Here is a 17,541-nt window from a genome sequence, read left to right as displayed (position 1 = left end):
CAAGTGATATGCAGGATGTCCTCATGGACGTACACGATCATGTCATTTCTCCCGGCGACTTCCACGTGGATCTTGAGGAAGGTAAGCAAGAAGAAGACGACCCTGACTTTGTCATTGCTCGAGCCGCAGCGCGGGAGGATCCACAACTCACACTGGGCCTTCAGGAGTTGCGTCGCCTAAAGCGACGTGCTGAGCAATCTCTGTTTCAACAAGATGCTGAGCGAGTGCATCGCGCTGCGCTGGAGGCCCAGCGTCGTTCGAGAATGACTGCCAAGCGAGTACTGCATGAACGATATTGTCGCAGTGACTCGGAAGCTGAGCGGCGCAGAAGGTTGACGGAACAGCAGCAAGACGAAGAACGACGTCGCCACAGTGTGCTGGAAGCAGAGCGCCGCGGGCTGTTGACTAAGGAGGAGTAAGAGGAGGAACGACATCGCCACAGCGTGTTGGAAGCTGAGCGCCGCGGGAGGTTGACGGAAGAACAGCAGGAGGAAGCGCGTCGACGCCATGCTGAGCTGGAAGCTGAACGTCTCGCCAGGATGACGGAAGAACAAGAGGAGATGCGACAGCGCCAGTCCCAACGGCAAATGGAGAGGACAGAAAACGAAGTCGAGGAGACGCGAACCAAGCGCTACAAGGACGCCCTCGCCAACCAAGACGAGTTTGAAGTCTCGAGAGTTTCGGGGAAGAATGTCATCGCAGGAAGACACAAACTACCAGAGCCAACTTCGGTTTGCTCGAAGTGTCGAGCATGGAAGTGGCCGGGCGAGTCTTCGATCACATGCTGCATTGACGGCAAGGTCGCTCTTCTGCCACTCCAGCCTGCACCGGCCATTCTACGCAAGTGGTACCAAGATTAAGAGTTTCGAAAGCATATACGCATGTGCAATCAAGTGTTTGCATTTACGTCGCTTGGTGCGTCTTTCAGCAATCGTCGCTTCGACCCAGTAGCAGAAGATCAAAGTGTCCGAGGGCAGAGATGCGTGTATACATACCATATCCAAGGAGCGATGGGCCATTTCTTGGGATCTTTGTTACCATATACGGATCAGGCCGGTCAGACAACGAAGCCCAAGTTGCGCAGATTTACGTGTACGATCCAGATATGGAAGCACGAGTGGCTCGCCGACAGGGGATTTTTAGCGGCCTGAACAGAGTCGCGCTGTTGGACTTGGAGCACATGATGGAGACATGCAACCCGTTTGCGCGCGAGTTCCTTACGATGGGTCAGCGGATGAGAAGCATGATCGAAGTCGGCGACAACCCCGTCAACGTCGTGTTTCGCCTGCTTTCAAACAACTATGCGGGACCTCGCACGCACAATCTCCCCACCGCCACGGATGTTGCTGCTGTGTTGGTTGATGACGGCAACGCGGCGAACAACCGAGACTTGCTTCTCTTTCCACGGTCAGGTGGGCTTTTGCGACTGTTCGAAACCTATTCGATCTACGATTCACTTCCTATGTCCTCTCTTGCTCCCTCTCGGGGAACTGGGTTGGACGTACACGGATGAGTACACGAACGGCGCTACGTATCGGAACAAGACGCGAATGGCGCTTCGCGAACATGTTGCGTACCGACTCTACCAGAAGGAAAACGACCAGTCGGTTCTCCACCAAGGCGGGCGACTGTTCCAGCAGTGGGTGGTTGACCAACGTGCCAAGTGCGAACAGGAGAGTCTGCGCTGGGTCCAGGCAAACCAGAAGTCACTTCGAGCGGATATTTACAAGGGAGTTCTGGATGCGTACCTGCATGAGGGCGTGGTTGCATTAGGCGAAAACGAAGGCTTTATGTCGGAATACGATCGTCACACAGGCATGTTAGTGCATCCAGAGCCAAGCCGTCACTTCCTTGATCAAGTCGGACAGCGCGTCGTACTTCCAGCGTCGTTCACGGGTGGTGAGAGATACATGTACTCGATGGCGATGGTGCGCGAGTTTGGCAAGCCGGATTTGTTCATGACTGTGACGTGCAACCCTCAATGGGATAAAATCACTAAGACGATAGACAGAAACGGACCACACCAAACTGCTCAAGATAGGCCAGATATTGTTGCACGTGTGTGGCAACAGAAGCTCAAAGCAGTGTTGAAGGATCTCGATGATGAGGTGTTTGGGCAGCAAATCGCGCGAATCTATGTGGTCGAGTTTCAGAAGCGTGGACTGCCGCACGCTCACATACTCATTATTCTCGCCCATGAAGACAAACCCAGGACTCGCCAGGACTTTGACAAGTTTGTGTCCGCGGAACTTCCAGATGCCGTGAAGAACAGTGATCTGTACAACACAGTTTTGACCAGCATGATGCACGGGCCGTGTGGAGCCCTAAATCCCAGCTCTCCGTGTATAAAGGACGGCGAGTGCACCAAGGGTTTCCCGAAGGCACTGTCCGAGGTGACACAAACCAACCAGAATGGCTTTCCTGTCTAAAGAAGACGCCTGCGAACGGACGGCGTGCTCAAGTTCAAGGCCAATGCGACATTCAATCAATGGGTTGTTTCGTACAATCCATTCTTCTCTCAGAAATACGATTGCCACATCAACGTTGGGGTGTGCTCGAGCATCACGGCGATCAAGTACCTGTACAAGTACTTCTACAAAGGCGCTGATATGACGTAAATCAGTGCGCGGGCATTTGGAGATGACGTGAGGGAGTTTGAACACCCTCGATTGAGCGTCTCATAAAAATACATATAACCTCACAAAAATAAACATAAAACAATCACCAAAACATGTATATTGTGTCCAGCCCCTTTCAACTCCCCACCAACCAAGCATATACACAGCATCAACACAGCCCAAAAGATCGCCGGCTGCCATCTCCCCACACTGGAAGAACTACACAGTTCACGTTGCATCAAAAAAAGCACAGACCATTATAAAGGACTCTTCTCACCCTGGACACTCACTGTTTGAGCTGTTGCCATCAGGCAGACGATTCAGATAATTCAAAACAAGGACAAACAGATTCAAACAGAGCTTTTATCCTACAGCGATAACCACACTCAATAATGCTAATTAATTATTAAGTAATAGTGTCTACAATTGACTGGGAAATAGAGATGTGCAATGACAAAATGTAACCTTATGTGGGTATGTGGGTATACTTGGGCTGTTTTTATATATAGTATAAATTGATTATCTTTCATTTAATTGTATTTATATTTTCTTGTTTTATTTAATTTAAATTTAAGAATGATGCCCTGACTGGTGAGCATTTTAAATTTAGTTGTACTGGTGACAATGACAATAAACGATTTATCTATATACACACCGCCCGCGAAGCGGGCGGCGACTGCTAGTAAATATGTGTAATGCGGGCGTAAGCGACCTTCCGGAGGTGACGTCACGGGGGGTGGAGTCATGTGACGTGGGGGTAAGGTTCGGGGCTTTAAGCGGGTAAACCGGAAGGGGAAGGTAGTCGGGGTGTGAGCGGAAAAGAGTGAGGCCACGCGGGCAAGTGTGGAGAGGGGGGGCGCCGACGGCGATCGGGAGCCAACCCCGAAGATAAGAGGAAGCTGCGGAGTGGTGTGCAGCTGGGGAGGAGACAGCCAGGAGGGCTGCGTGTTAGAGGCAGCGGTGTGGCTGCCAGGAGGAGCTGCGGAGAGAGAGAGAGAGAGAGGGGGCTGCTTGTTAGAGGCAGCGGTGTGGCTGCCAGGAGGAGCTGCGGAGAGAGAGAGAGAGAGAGAGCAAGAAGCTGTGAGAGCTGCGGAGGGAGAAGAGCAGCAGAGAGTACAGCCAAGGGGGGCTGTGTGAGAGAAACAGCAGCGGAGCTGCTGTTGTGGATCGGGCCGACATTGGAGTCAGCACCGTGGAGAAGCTACAGAGTAAAGACAGCCGTGTGGGTGTACAGCACGAACCGAATAATAAAGGACACTGAGCCAGACATCGTGGTCCAGTCGTTTATTACACTGGTGTCGGAAGTGCAACGGCATGTCGAAACAAGTGAGGAAGAAAGTTAATCCGGCGCCTGCATCGGCTTCTTCGTCCGACGACGACGAACTCCCTCCAACCGCGGATCCTGTTGGGGTGGTGGAGGAGAGCCCGGCTGAGGAGACCACGGGAACGGGAGTGGAGGATGTTGGCGCGGTGGCGGGTCCGTCGACATCATCAGACGCGGATCAACGATGGCAAGCGATGGCGGTACAACTGGAGGCACTTAAGGACGTCCTGGCGCATCTATGCCATCTCGTCGCGCCAGGGACGATGGATGATGCAAGTGGTGCTCCGCGGGCCGCCACGTTGCCTGTCCTGCCGCCGCCATTGCCCACGCGGCAAGAGGCCGCCATTTTGCGCGCTCCGTGGCGCCAAACCGCCATCTTGGCCACGCCGCGGGCCGACGCCATTTTGAATTTGCCATCACAACCACCACCATTGGAAGACGGCGGGAAGAGGAGTCGGAGTCGCCACCTTACAACAGTTAAAGAATTTTCCGTCGGTGGGGACTGGAGCGCGTTCGCCTGCCGCTTCTTGGCGGCGGTACGCACAGCAAGATGGACCGATGCGGAGGCTTTGGAGGTGTTGCCGACTCTCCTGGACGACGAATCTGTCCGATTCTTCCGTTCCATAGCGACCGATAAGAAGGCAACTTTATGTGGTGTTTTTCAAGAAATGGCCGATGCTTATGAGCCACCAGATGATGCGCATCGGCGATTCGCTCAACGACAACGAGCACCAGAGGAGTCGCCCGTGGCGTTCAGGGGTGCGGTGCTGGAGCTGGCCATGGCAGCTTATCCTGAGACGCCACAGGACCTGCTGGAGCCTCTCATATTAGGGAAAATGTTGGAGCTGTCTCGGGATCTAGGGATCCCCATGCCTGTGTGTGGGCATGAGAAGCTAACTTCCCGGATGGCTGCTAAGTGTCTCGATGCGCAATTCAACCTCCGTCGCTGGAAACAAGTGACGGCGTGGACGGGGGAGCCCGTCAAAGAAGAGGAGGCGCTGGGGTGGAACCCTGCGCAGGCCGTCTATGTTCCGGATGACCGGGGCCCTCAACAACTGACGGCCGCCTCCGCTCCATGGACGGGACGCGGCGGGCCGAGACCGCGCGCGGTGCTACCAGAACGGGGCCGTCAGGAGGCGAGGCCTGCGCTTCGGCGCAACGAGGCCGAATGTTTCCGCTGCGGGCGTAGGGGCCACTACGCCAGAGACTGCTGGGCCCGCTTCCCGGCTCCGCCGCAGCAGGAGGCCTCGGCACCGGTCAAGTCGGCTAAAGATCCTCCGAAACAGGCATGTCGGCACGCACCAGACACTCGGCAAGGCTTTCCACCTCACCCACCACCTGTGTTGCGCGATCCTATTGTTGTTGTTAAAGAAAGGCCATCGACGGGGCCTTGTCATTCAGTTACGCAGTGGCGCAAATTGGCACGGAGAGTTGTCGCGGCCGCTACGGGTTCGTCCACTGTACCGGGGTCCATACAAGGTGTGGACGTGCGCATTTTGGTCGACTCGGGCGCGTCTGCGACTATTATATCGGATGTCATTTTCCATCTGTTGGGCATTCCGTCGCGGGCTGTGCGTCCGGTTTATGGGTCGTGCGTCGCTGCGAACGGGGGTAGCATGGGTATCGTGGGTCAGGTGGATGCTAAGATATCTATTGGGGATGTGTCGGCCTCGGGTGTTGTGTTGATATCGAGATCTTTGGCGGTTCCTTGTTTGTTAGGCACCGATTTTTTGGCTAAGATGCCCATTTTGATCAAAATCAATGAGAATTGTATTGAACTGCCGGGGGGCCGTCAAATCTCGTTTCTGCCGTCGCCCTGGGGGCGACCTGCTTCGGCCGTACAAGTGCAGGCGCTGTCCGTCGCATCTGTGGACATCCCACCTGGTACACAGATGCTTATACCCTTGCGGTATCGGAAGCCCCTGCCTGATCGGCTAGGAGCAGTAGGGGTCTTGTTGTCACCGTCCGCCACGATAACAACCGGGTTGGCGTTAGTGGGGGCACAGACCATCGTCCGGCCGGATCAATTACCGTTTTTACAGGTGCTTAATGCGGGGGGAGAAAACGTCCGTGTCCCGGCCGGTACGGTTGTGGCACATGCCACTACGGCGTTTGCGACCCATGATTGTCCACATAGCCGGGGAGTTGTTGCTGGGGTTTCCGAGCCAAGGAGTTCGGATGATCGTTGGGTTGCTCAATTATGTGACGAAAATTCTTCCCTGTCCATGGAGCAACGTGGTGCGCTGCGTAAATTGTTGTTGACATATTCCGACGTGTTCAGCTCCGATGATTTGGATTTGGGCCGCACTTCCTTGCTTTACCATCACATTGAGACGGGCGATGCTGCCCCTATTCGATTAAATTCGCATCGGATGAGTCCTGCGGAGCGAGAACACGTACGGGGGGCAGTGGAAGACATGTTGGCTGCGGACATTATATCGCCATCTAACAGCCCATGGGGCGCTCCAGTCGTCTTGGTTAAGAAGAAGGATGGCAAATTGCGATTTTGTGTTGATTTCCGCAAATTGAATAAGATATCGGTGGCAGATGCGTACCCCCTGCCGCGTATGGATGACTCCCTCGACGCATTGTCGGGGGCTAAGTTCTTTTCCACACTGGACCTCTCTTCGGGATTTTGGCAGCTTCCCCTTGACGAGTCCTCACGGGAGAAAACCGCATTCCGTACGCCGCAGGGGTTATTTCAATTCAACTGTCTCCCGATGGGATTGAATGCGGCCCCTGCTACATTTCAAAGATTGATGGAGCTCGTTTTGACGGGGTTGCAGTGGGAGACATGTCTTATATATTTGGACGATATCATTGTCTTCAGCCGCACATTCGATGAACATTTGACGCGGCTGGAGACAGTGTTCACGAGGATGCGTTCTGCCAAATTGAAATTCAAACCAAAGAAATGTCACCTACTGCAACGGTCCGTCCGCTATTTGGGGCACATTGTGAGCGCTGAGGGAGTGTCCACGGATCCGGAAAAGACGGCGTGCGTCCGGGATTGGCCGACTCCGGCCACCGTGGGGGATGTTCGGCGGTTTTTGGGATTTGCCTCGTATTACCGAAGATTCGTGCCGGGTTTTGCGACGATTGCGAGGCCTTTGCATCTCCTTACGGGTAAAGGACGGAAGTTTGTTTGGGGACAGCCGGAGGAGGCGGCCTTTCGGAGTCTGCGTGATCTATTGGCCACGGCCCCAACATTGGATTATCCCGATTTCGATCACCCATTCATTCTTGATACGGACGCGAGTGACACAGGTATTGGGGCGGTGTTATCACAGTCTAAAGGGGGTGTAGAGCGTGTCGTGGCGTATGGTAGCCGAGTCTTGTCTCCTGCGGAAACCCGCTACTGTGTCACTCGCAGAGAACTATTGGCGGTTGTTTTTTTTCTACGCCAATTTCGACCATACCTCTACGGTCGTTCTTTTATTGTGCGTACGGATCATGCGGCCTTGCAATATGCCCTTAAAATTGACCAGCCATCCGGACAGTTGGCACGTTGGTTGGACACGCTACAGGAATTTTCCTTCCAAATTCAACATCGGAAGGGAGTGCGCCATGCGAACGCTGACGCACTTTCCAGATTACCGCGGCGCGCCCCTTGTAAATGTGAGTCGGGGACGCATAGGTGTTCGCCGATTCCAAACCCCCCTCAGCCGCTCACGTTGGCCGTCGAGAAGTCGGACACTCCGATGGAACCGGGACCGGCTGACGGGGTTTTGAATCTGCCGCGGTCTGTCTGGATCCGGGAACAGATGATGGATGAGTCATTGGTGTCCTTGCGGAAGCGGTCTGCTAAGGACGATGGGAGTCCGAGTACGGCTGTGGGGCCGCAAACCGCTCTCCGAGATGGTCTGCTTATGTGGCGGGAGGGGTTCCAGGAACGTTGGCGCCTGGTGGTACCAACGTCCTTGCGGTTCGAGTTGATTAGAACCCTCCATTGTGACACTCTCTTACATTTAGGGGTGCAGAAGACCTTGTTGACGTTGCAACGTCATTATTTTTGGCACGGCATGGCGACAGATGTCGTAGGGCACGTGCGCGCGTGCCCTGCGTGTGCACAACGTAAGCCGCCGAAACATCCTTACGTGCCGCCTCTCCAGTCGATTCAGGTGTCTCGAGTCAATGAATTGGTGGCACTGGACATATTGGGACCTTTTCCACCATCGGCGAGGGGTAATAAATATTTGCTGGTAGGGGTTGAGTACCTCTCCCGTTGGCCGATGGCCTGGCCGTTGCCCGATCAGTCGGCCGCGGCCATTACCGACGCCTTTTTGTTTGGGTATATTATGGATAAGGGGGCGCCTGAGAGACTCCTCACGGACCAGGGCAGGAATTTCTCTTCTAAATTATTGGCGGAAGTGTGCGCGGGCCTTGGGACTAAGAAAGTACGGACATCCCCATACCATCCGCAGACGGATGGTATGGTTGAACGGCTGAACAGGACATTGTCTGCCATGCTTTGCCACACCGTGAGTGAACAACAATCAGATTGGGATCTGCACATCCCCGGGGTGCTTTCGGCGTACAGGATGACGCCTCATGCGGCTACAGGATATTCGCCGTTTTACCTTATGTATGGTCGGGAAAACGTGCCGCCGGTGGATGTGCAATTGGGAACTGGGGTGAAGGGACCTCGTAAACCACTTCCTGAATACATTCAGGACACGGTTCGCCGAGTCACGGAGGCGCGGGAGAATGCCCGCGTGGCTACGGCCAAAGCCCAGGCCCGGAACGAGCGATATGCGCGACGGTCTGAGGGGGAGTGCCCTTGGAAGGTTGGGGACCTAGCCTGGCTTCATTGTCCACAGGTACGTCCGGGGACCTCGCCGAAATTGCACAAACCCTGGCATGGTCCCGTACGCCTCATTGCGGTTCCCAACCCACAGACAGCACGCGTCCAGATTGGGTCTCGTCGCTGGGTTGTGCATACGTCGCGCTTGAAACCATATGTTGCTCCCTTACATGATGCGTCATCCCCCAATGTTGCCTTGCCGGGGTCTGTTGCTGCTGACTCTCCCCTGCCTGCGTCCATTGATCTCGCTGGAGCGCCTGTCGTACCTGTTCCAGACAGGCCGGCCGTGACATTGCGGGGGACGAGGGGCCCTGCTCGGAGGACGCCTGCCAGGTCTGCGGGACCTTCGAGCCCTGCAGCCCTTCCGACCCAGCTGCGGGCACGGTCACAGGACAAGCCCAAGACTAACTCTTTAGGGACACGGGACGTCGGTGGACTTCCAGCTGCGACAGGGGGATTACCCCCTGTCATTCCTCGACTTTCATCGCGTTCCCGTTCTGCGAGTGGGCCGCCGACCGTCCGGGACGGGCCGGCGACCCGCACACGTTCCAAATCGCTTACGTTTCGTTGATTGTTGCTGTCTTGTTATTTTTTTCTTACAGTTGTATTTATTGCATGCTTTTGTACGATCGTTGATGTTCATTGCGTTGTTGTTGTTCTTGTTGTTACATTATATGCTTAGTGTCCTTTAGGGGGGGAAGCTCGGTTCGCCACATTACGATTTGCTATTGGTCAGCCGAGGTCGGCTGGGATTTTTCTACGGGGGAGGGTGGTGTAATGCGGGCGTAAGCGACCTTCCGGAGGTGACGTCACGGGGGGTGGAGTCATGTGACGTGGGGGTAAGGTTCGGGGCTTTAAGCGGGTAAACCGGAAGGGGAAGGTAGTCGGGGTGTGAGCGGAAAAGAGTGAGGCCACGCGGGCAAGTGTGGAGAGGGGGGGCGCCGACGGCGATCGGGAGCCAACCCCGAAGATAAGAGGAAGCTGCGGAGTGGTGTGCAGCTGGGGAGGAGACAGCCAGGAGGGCTGCGTGTTAGAGGCAGCGGTGTGGCTGCCAGGAGGAGCTGCGGAGAGAGAGAGAGAGAGAGGGGGCTGCTTGTTAGAGGCAGCGGTGTGGCTGCCAGGAGGAGCTGCGGAGAGAGAGAGAGAGAGCAAGAAGCTGTGAGAGCTGCGGAGGGAGAAGAGCAGCAGAGAGTACAGCCAAGGGGGGCTGTGTGAGAGAAACAGCAGCGGAGCTGCTGTTGTGGATCGGGCCGACATTGGAGTCAGCACCGTGGAGAAGCTACAGAGTAAAGACAGCCGTGTGGGTGTACAGCACGAACCGAATAATAAAGGACACTGAGCCAGACATCGTGGTCCAGTCGTTTATTACATATGTATAGTGTATGTTCAATCGAACAGGTTTTTGGGGTTAAATTGCGTAAGTAAAAAATATATTTTGTTAAACCCGCCACCACCCGACACATCAAAATAGTAAGGTTTGTCACGTAAACAGAACATGACAATTCGTTACTAAAGCATGTCTATTCCGGTCACTATTCTTCAATAGGGATTACCGTTGGAACGGCTATTTTAGTACACACAATCGACAGGAAGTACAAGGACAATGGGTTCACTTAATTCGCATGCCTAATGTACGTTGATTACCATATACATTACCCAAACGGCAATGAGTACCCATAGCCATATATATGTATCCATTAACACCCCCCCTCCCCCACTTCGCGCAAGAAGAGCACACACGTTTTGTCATCACATCTACCTCTCTATTTACGGAACAAAACAGGAGGACTTCTCCACAAAACTGGCCGTGCCTAATGAAACTAGTTGTAATTACTGACGAAAAGTCGTACTCAGATTGTAAATGTTGTGGCTTGGCTCTCCAACACACCATTGTGCTGGACTAGTAACGAATTAGCATGTCCTGTTCACGTGACAAACCTTACTAATTGGGTGTGTGGGTGGTGGCGAGTTTAATGACACATTTTCATATTTAGGCGATTCATGGATACGGTATTCGAATCTCATTAAAAGTATTATAATCGCAATCTGCTCATATAAAAGAAAGCTTACGTTCAATCGACCCGGGGGTTGGATATGCTAACTGTGGGGGTGCAGGGTTAGAATCGAATTCAAATTCTTAGAATAACAATATTGTCGTATTAGCATTTTACTATGCTTGACTGTATGTTATGTGTAAATGCAAATTGTTAGTCGTAAATGCGAGGCAGGGGTTAAGAGGTGCATGTTTAATCCAGTGTTCGTCTCGATCAACCAAAATTAGTACAAAGTCGGTCAAAAAGGAGTACGAGTTATTTCATGAGTAGTATTCGCTGAGCCCCCAGATACTAACCTACACACAGTTATGGTTAAACAAAGTAACGTTTAGTCACTTAATTCTCAGCTCAGACGTGATCATCGCAATCATTTCCAAAGACGTGTGGGGTCCCGCGAGAGCAGGGCCTGGCTACAAATAGCCGAGCAGCCCAAAGCGAGGGGGCAAATGTTTAATGTCGAATCGAGGACTCTGGTGTTTCCGGTGACGCACACCACCCGCACTGCACCACGTGGTGCGCCCGCCAAGCGCGTGGGGGCGGAGCCTCGCTGTAGTGACGTCACCTCTGTTACGTCATAGCCACGCCTCCACCCGCAGTCGAGAGGAATGCGCACGAGTGAGCAGCAGAAGAAGCCTTTGCAGAGCGAATCCTCAACGAGGTGAGCGTCCCTGTTGACGATGTGTGTTGTTTATTTTTATTGCACGTTTTGACTACAAACTAAAGCTTCATTATTTTTGAGTATGTTGGTATTTGGATTTTCTGCAACCAAGTTAGGACTATTAGGTTACTTGGCATGCTCTGATATGTTGCTGTTACTGTCATTGTTTAGACCCAAAGCAAGTCAACATTTAAAACGTTCATGACTAACCTGTTTAAATCTCATATAATATGATTAACATGTCTATAATGATTGTGTTCTGATTGCCTGCATAATTGTGCCCTGCATTACATGTATTGAATGTTATCCAACACGGGGGAGGAGTCTGCCTTTTAGTTCAGACCCTAGCTCAAGGGTCTGCAACCAAAATAACAAGAAGAGCCATTTCTTTCCAATTCGGTACAAAATTCAGTATTTCAAGAGCCGCAATGCATCTGAGTACATACTGTACATACGTACATATCGTCAAGAAGCAGCCCGTAAAGAGCCGCATGCGGCTCCGGAGCCGCAGGTTGCCGACCCCTACCCTAGCTGCTGCCATAGACGTTTCCTATCTGTGACGTCACAGCCACATGGGCGGTATCTCTGACATCACGTGACCTACGACGTCATTCTCGGGTCATAACAAATGATTTAAGTATGGTCATTTGACCCCAATGACCTACAAGACATAGGAGGGCCTTTATCAAGCAGTCGATTAATACAAATGGGCTGTGCATCAACATGCTTGTCTGGTTTTTGGAGCTTTCGTGACTGCAGGAATTATTCTTTGGTTCTTTCGGTAAAGTCACGTATAAAGATAAAATAATAAATTAAATAATAGCATACGACGTTTCGATTGCAACACAAGCAATCATCATCAGGTATAATGAAATAGCGACACAAAATCTAACCAGAAAACCACAGACAGACATATAAGCAGACATATATCACCAAGATACACAGAGAGAACAACACAGGTACAGAGAGGGGTGATCGTCTCTGTGGGGTGGCCTTAAATAGACAGAGGGGGGCGGAGGCAGAGAGAGGGAGGGGTTAGAGAAAACATTTACATGTCAATGAGTACGAAGAGACGCGTAGTAAAGTACGCAGGCTTAGAGGGAGAAAGAACACACTAAATTAAACAACCTAGCAAAGTATCGAAATGTAATGAAATCGACACAGAGAGTCGGTCAACACACAATTAACGCATAGCCTGGTCGATTACGTATTTCAAAGATTGCTAAGTTAGAATTTAAGTGTGAAAATTCTGCCTCCGCCCCCCTCTGTCTATTTAAGGCCACCCCACAGAGACGAGCACCCCTCTCTGTACCTGTGTTGCCCTCTCTGTGTATCTTAGTGATATCTGTCTGCTTATATGTCTGTTTGTGGATGAGTGAGTGATCTGACGCACGCGTGAGTGGGCAAACAAGCGAGTGAGTGGACTTGTAAAACAAACGGCACGAAAGTGATTTGATTAGTACAGCGAGTGCTCAAATATGTAACAATTGAGAGGATGAGTGATTCAAAAGGTTGCTAAATCTGAGCGTTTTTACAACCTCCCCAGGCCCTCCAACATCAAACAGAAACTACTACGTCCCAACAACATGGACAGACAACGCAAGTGGGCTGACATCTTGGAGGACTATGTTGGCAAGTCCCAGTTACCTGCATCACGTGGCTTTTATGCAGAGGAGGCAGCTCCCTGATTAATTATTTTTAGTGGACGTGGCTTGGTGGTAATGGGAAGAGGTAACGGTCAAGTGTGCAGACAGCATGCATTTAGAGCTGCGTTTCAAGCATCTTTGTTTAAATGGGGGTCTCAAGTTCATGGAATTGATGGTCTCAACATGCTTACAAAAATATGACTTGTAAAGTTTTACTGCCATGTGATTAATATTTCTCAACAGCAGGTCATGTTATGTGTTAAGAGGTAATTGCAGGGATCTCAGAATTAGTTCCGTGAATCTCCACGTGCTTCGTTCTCTAATTCATTTCTCGTCCTTTGAATTAATTTTGTTTTCCGTAGCCCGGGAGTCATGGCGCCAGTCGACCACGTGGGGGGACATTATGGATGAAGTGGACCCTTTCCCAGGCCAAAGCTACGAGCATCCCTCCCCAAAGGTGTGTATGGGGTCTATGGGGGTCAAACACCACATTATCACACCATTTCACCACACCATTGCACCAAAACATCACTACAACTCACATTATCTCTTCACGTCACCTTTCTCATCACACCACCACCAACTCAATACACCGTCACAGAGCCTCAATGCGTCAATACCATCACGACACCATCTCTCCAGAACATTCCACAATTTCACCTCTCTATATCACAACACCATCTCCCAACACTATCACTCCATCTCTCCACCATCACGTCATGCCATATCCCACTCGTACAGGCAAATGAAGTCGCCATTCATTACCAATGAAGACAGAATGATATCATGCAATCTCATGAATTATGTCTGTGAGCTGATTGGAAGTTGCCATTCCAGTTGCCCATTATGGGTGCTGCAATAAAATTTGTCCAGATCATGGGCATCCAGATATTTACAATGGAACATTCTGTGGAAACTATTGCCCGTGATGATTGTTGCCAACAATCGCCATGAAATCGCATTAAGTGCGTGTATTGTATTTGTGAGAATATGAGGATATAACATGTATTTTGATAACATTAGGTGATGGTGTATATTCATACGTGTGCTAGCATGTTTGCATGAGTTAATGCGCATTATTGCATCCGTACATAGATGTGCAAGTATGCATTTTTGTTTGTATATGTGCCCGTCCATGTTTGTGTGCCTGCGAGAATGGATTTTGTCCTGAGTGTGCATGTCTGAATGGTCATGTGCTTATCTTCGCGTGAACAGAGGAGCATTGGGGAGGTGAAGAACTTCAGCAGAGTGAAGCGTCTCCAGGAGGACAAGCGCCTTGCGAAGGTGAAATGCACAATGGAAGAGAAGCGCCCCAATGAGGTGAAGCGCCTCGCCAAGTTGAAGCACCAAACGGAGCAGAAGTGCCTTCGAAACAAAATCCTCAACGACGTGAAACGCGTCATGGAAAAGCGCCTCCTTGAAGAAACGCGCTTCATAGAGGAAAAGCGCCTTCGCGAGGTGAAGCGTCTCAAGGAGAAGCATCTGGAGGAAGAGAAGCGCCTCATAGATGTGCAGCGAGTCGAGGAAGAGAAGCACCTCATGGAGGAGAATCGCCTCTTTGAGGTGAAGCGTCTCATAGAGCTGAAGCGTCTCGAGAAGAAGAAGAAGCGTCTTGAGGAGAGGCGCTTTCGCAAGGTGAAGCTCCTCGAGGAGAAACGTCTCATGCAGGAGAAGCGCCTCGTTGAGGTGAAGCGTCAAGAGGAGGAGGAGGAGGAGGAGCACTTGATGGAGGAGAAGCGTCTTGTGGAGCAAAAGCGCCTCGAGGAAGAGCAGCGCCTCGCCAAGATCGAGCGACAATGGCTCCAGACCGCTACCACCAGCAGCACCACTACCACCGCCGCCACCACCACCGCTGCCACGTCCTCCAATCCTGTATTGAGCCCAATAGCTCCGAGCTTTGGAGAAGAGGGCTTCCAAGAAGATAAAGCAAACTCCAGAGTCACTGAGCCACGGTAAACTACTCTGCGTGTGCGCCCTGTGTGTTTATTTTTGTTATTTATTGCCATGCTTCTCACGCAGCATCAGCCTTACTCGGTCTTAAGACTTTTTTTCAGGAGGATTCTGCCAAGTTTGCTCGCATTTTGCAAGAAAGTTGCTACTGTTTGCGATCCAAATTGAACGATTTGCATTGCTTGTGTGGGTTCAGTAACAGGTAGAAAGCTGCAGAACATTCCCAGAATAGGTGGCTGCATAATCCACACGGAGAATGTGGCCAAACGTGGAAATCAAACCCAGGTCAATGTTGCTGTGACACACAGGTGCTCAAGCTCTGTCGTGCTCTCAAAATTCACAGACACTGCAAACTCCACGTGTACATTCCGCTATACTGAGGACAGATTTATTTTTCATAACTGGTTTCTGGGTTAGACCACATAACGAAGTGGGCATATCTTCACCATGTAACCCTCCTTCCACCGTGAGATTTTCGCTGTCTATCGCCTGTTTCCAGGCCAGCTGCCAAGTTGCCTCGTAATGCACAGCGACAGCTACCACTGAGAGGGGTGTCCATCTTCTTGGTTCTTTCGGTAAAGTCACGTAGAAGGGAAGTAATAAAATAATAAAAATAAAACAATTTAAAACGCGATGAGATGAGAGATGCGAGAGGCTCATCGCATGCAATGCACTCTGAGATGCCTTCGACGTCAAGGGAGGTGGCTCTCTCGACCACGAATTACTGTCGGACACTTTTTCGAAATCGTGGATGTGTTGAAGCGACCAAATTGTCGTGCACTCATTCTTCACCGCTTACAGTGCAGATCATGCTTCCCGCCTTGGCTATTATTGCTGCTGCATTAACCACACAGATCCACACCCATTCCGTCACAGTGGACGTTCAGGATCTCTATCGATGCCATTTGAAATGCTTAGGACATTATGTGCAAGGGGTCAATTAGAATATACTTATAGAAACATGTCAATCTAGATTTTAAGTTTTCGTGACTACAGGGATCCATACTCTTTGGTTATATCGGTAAATTCACGTAGGTATGAAATCAAATAAATTAAATTAAATCACGACGTTTCGATGGCCATGTCTTTATTGCAAGAAAATGGATTGCTGTGGTTTCCCACCTGATGATGATTGCTTGTGTTGCAATCGAAACGTTGTGATTTATTTTATACCTACGTGACTTTTTTGAAAGAACCAAAAAAATGTCACTTCAAATTATTCAGCTAAATTTGCACAGCAACGCCACCCACTACTGTGAAGCTACAGCAGCCTGTGTGAGACACAGCTGCACCTATCTCAAGGATAGCCTGGCGCCATGAGAATGACAGCACCAATACTAAGCACACTCACTGGCCATGTCGTGATTGCTGTTTCTATTCAGCTCGAATTAATCCGCCACACATTCCACCCACGGACGATGGGGAGATGGCCATGTCTGCCGTAGCAGCAAGGTGGAACGGTGTCGTGTTGTCTGTTCACAGATCTGTGCCAGCTCAGCCCTCCTCCTCACTCGTCCAGGCCTTTAAAGTGAAGACAGAGGTTATGGAGAAGGAGACGAAGGGAGAGGTGAAGGAGGAGATGATGGAGGATGAGGTAGAGACAGAGGAGGAGGAGAAATCGGAGGAAGAGAAGGCAAAGGAGGACGAGATTGTGATGGTGACAATGGAGAACACGGAGGGAGAGGAGAAAGACAATACGGAGATGGAGGACAAGGAGACAACAAAGGATGAACAGATGGTCGTGGTGGAGGACATGGAGACGACGGACAAAGGGGAGACAATGGTGGTAGAGGAGGATGAGAAGACGGTGTCGGAGATGGTGGTGCCAGAAGTTGAGGAGGAGATGAATGAGGAAGAGATGGTGCTAGCGGAGGAGAAGAAGATGGACAAAATGGAGGTGGCGCAGGAAGAGGACGAGGATAAGATGGTGGCGGAGGATGAAAAAGAGGAGATGGAGGAGGATGAGACGGAGGAGAAAACGGAAGAGGTGCAGGTGGAGATGCACGAAAAGAAGAGAAAGCGAGGGGGCCTCGCTCGCGTGGCGACAGCGATCGCCTCACTCCTCCGCCGCGTGCTGCTTTGTGGTGGCAGGTCCACCGCCCAGTAGGGGTGGTGGCGGTGGTCGTGCATCGGTGCCAACCGTGACCGCTATCACCACACTACCCACCCACCCCGTGATACTCGCTACACACACCACACGGTTCCCCAGAGAGACGGTGCCACTGGGACCACAGCTGGGGAATGAAGCTGAGCAGCAGATGCCAGGACTACAGCGGAGAATGACTGCTGCCAAGAGACCTCACATCACACACACACACGGGACTATGCCTTTAGCATAGCCGGCCCCACATTGGGTCCCTTCCATGCTGGTTTTCATCCAGGCGGTCCTCATGGGATGACCTTGCCATGGTGTAGAGGACATGGAAGGGGCAGCTGACCCAGGGGGAGAGAGCTGGAGGGGTATGGTGCAGACAATTAACAAAACCT

At 51.5% G+C, this 17,541-nt stretch overlaps 1 pseudogene; it reads left to right on the top strand.

Moving 5' to 3' along the window:
* Positions 1 to 17,541, top strand: part of LOC144953344 (uncharacterized) — a 201,380-nt pseudogene that overhangs the window by 84,307 nt on the left and 99,532 nt on the right.

This window comes from Lampetra fluviatilis, chromosome 74, assembly GCF_964198595.1.
Source record: "Lampetra fluviatilis chromosome 74, kcLamFluv1.1, whole genome shotgun sequence".
Classification (NCBI taxonomy): Eukaryota; Metazoa; Chordata; class Hyperoartia; order Petromyzontiformes; family Petromyzontidae; genus Lampetra; species Lampetra fluviatilis.
Note: the sequence above shows the minus strand (reverse complement) of the source record. Positions and strands in the feature narration are given on the sequence as shown.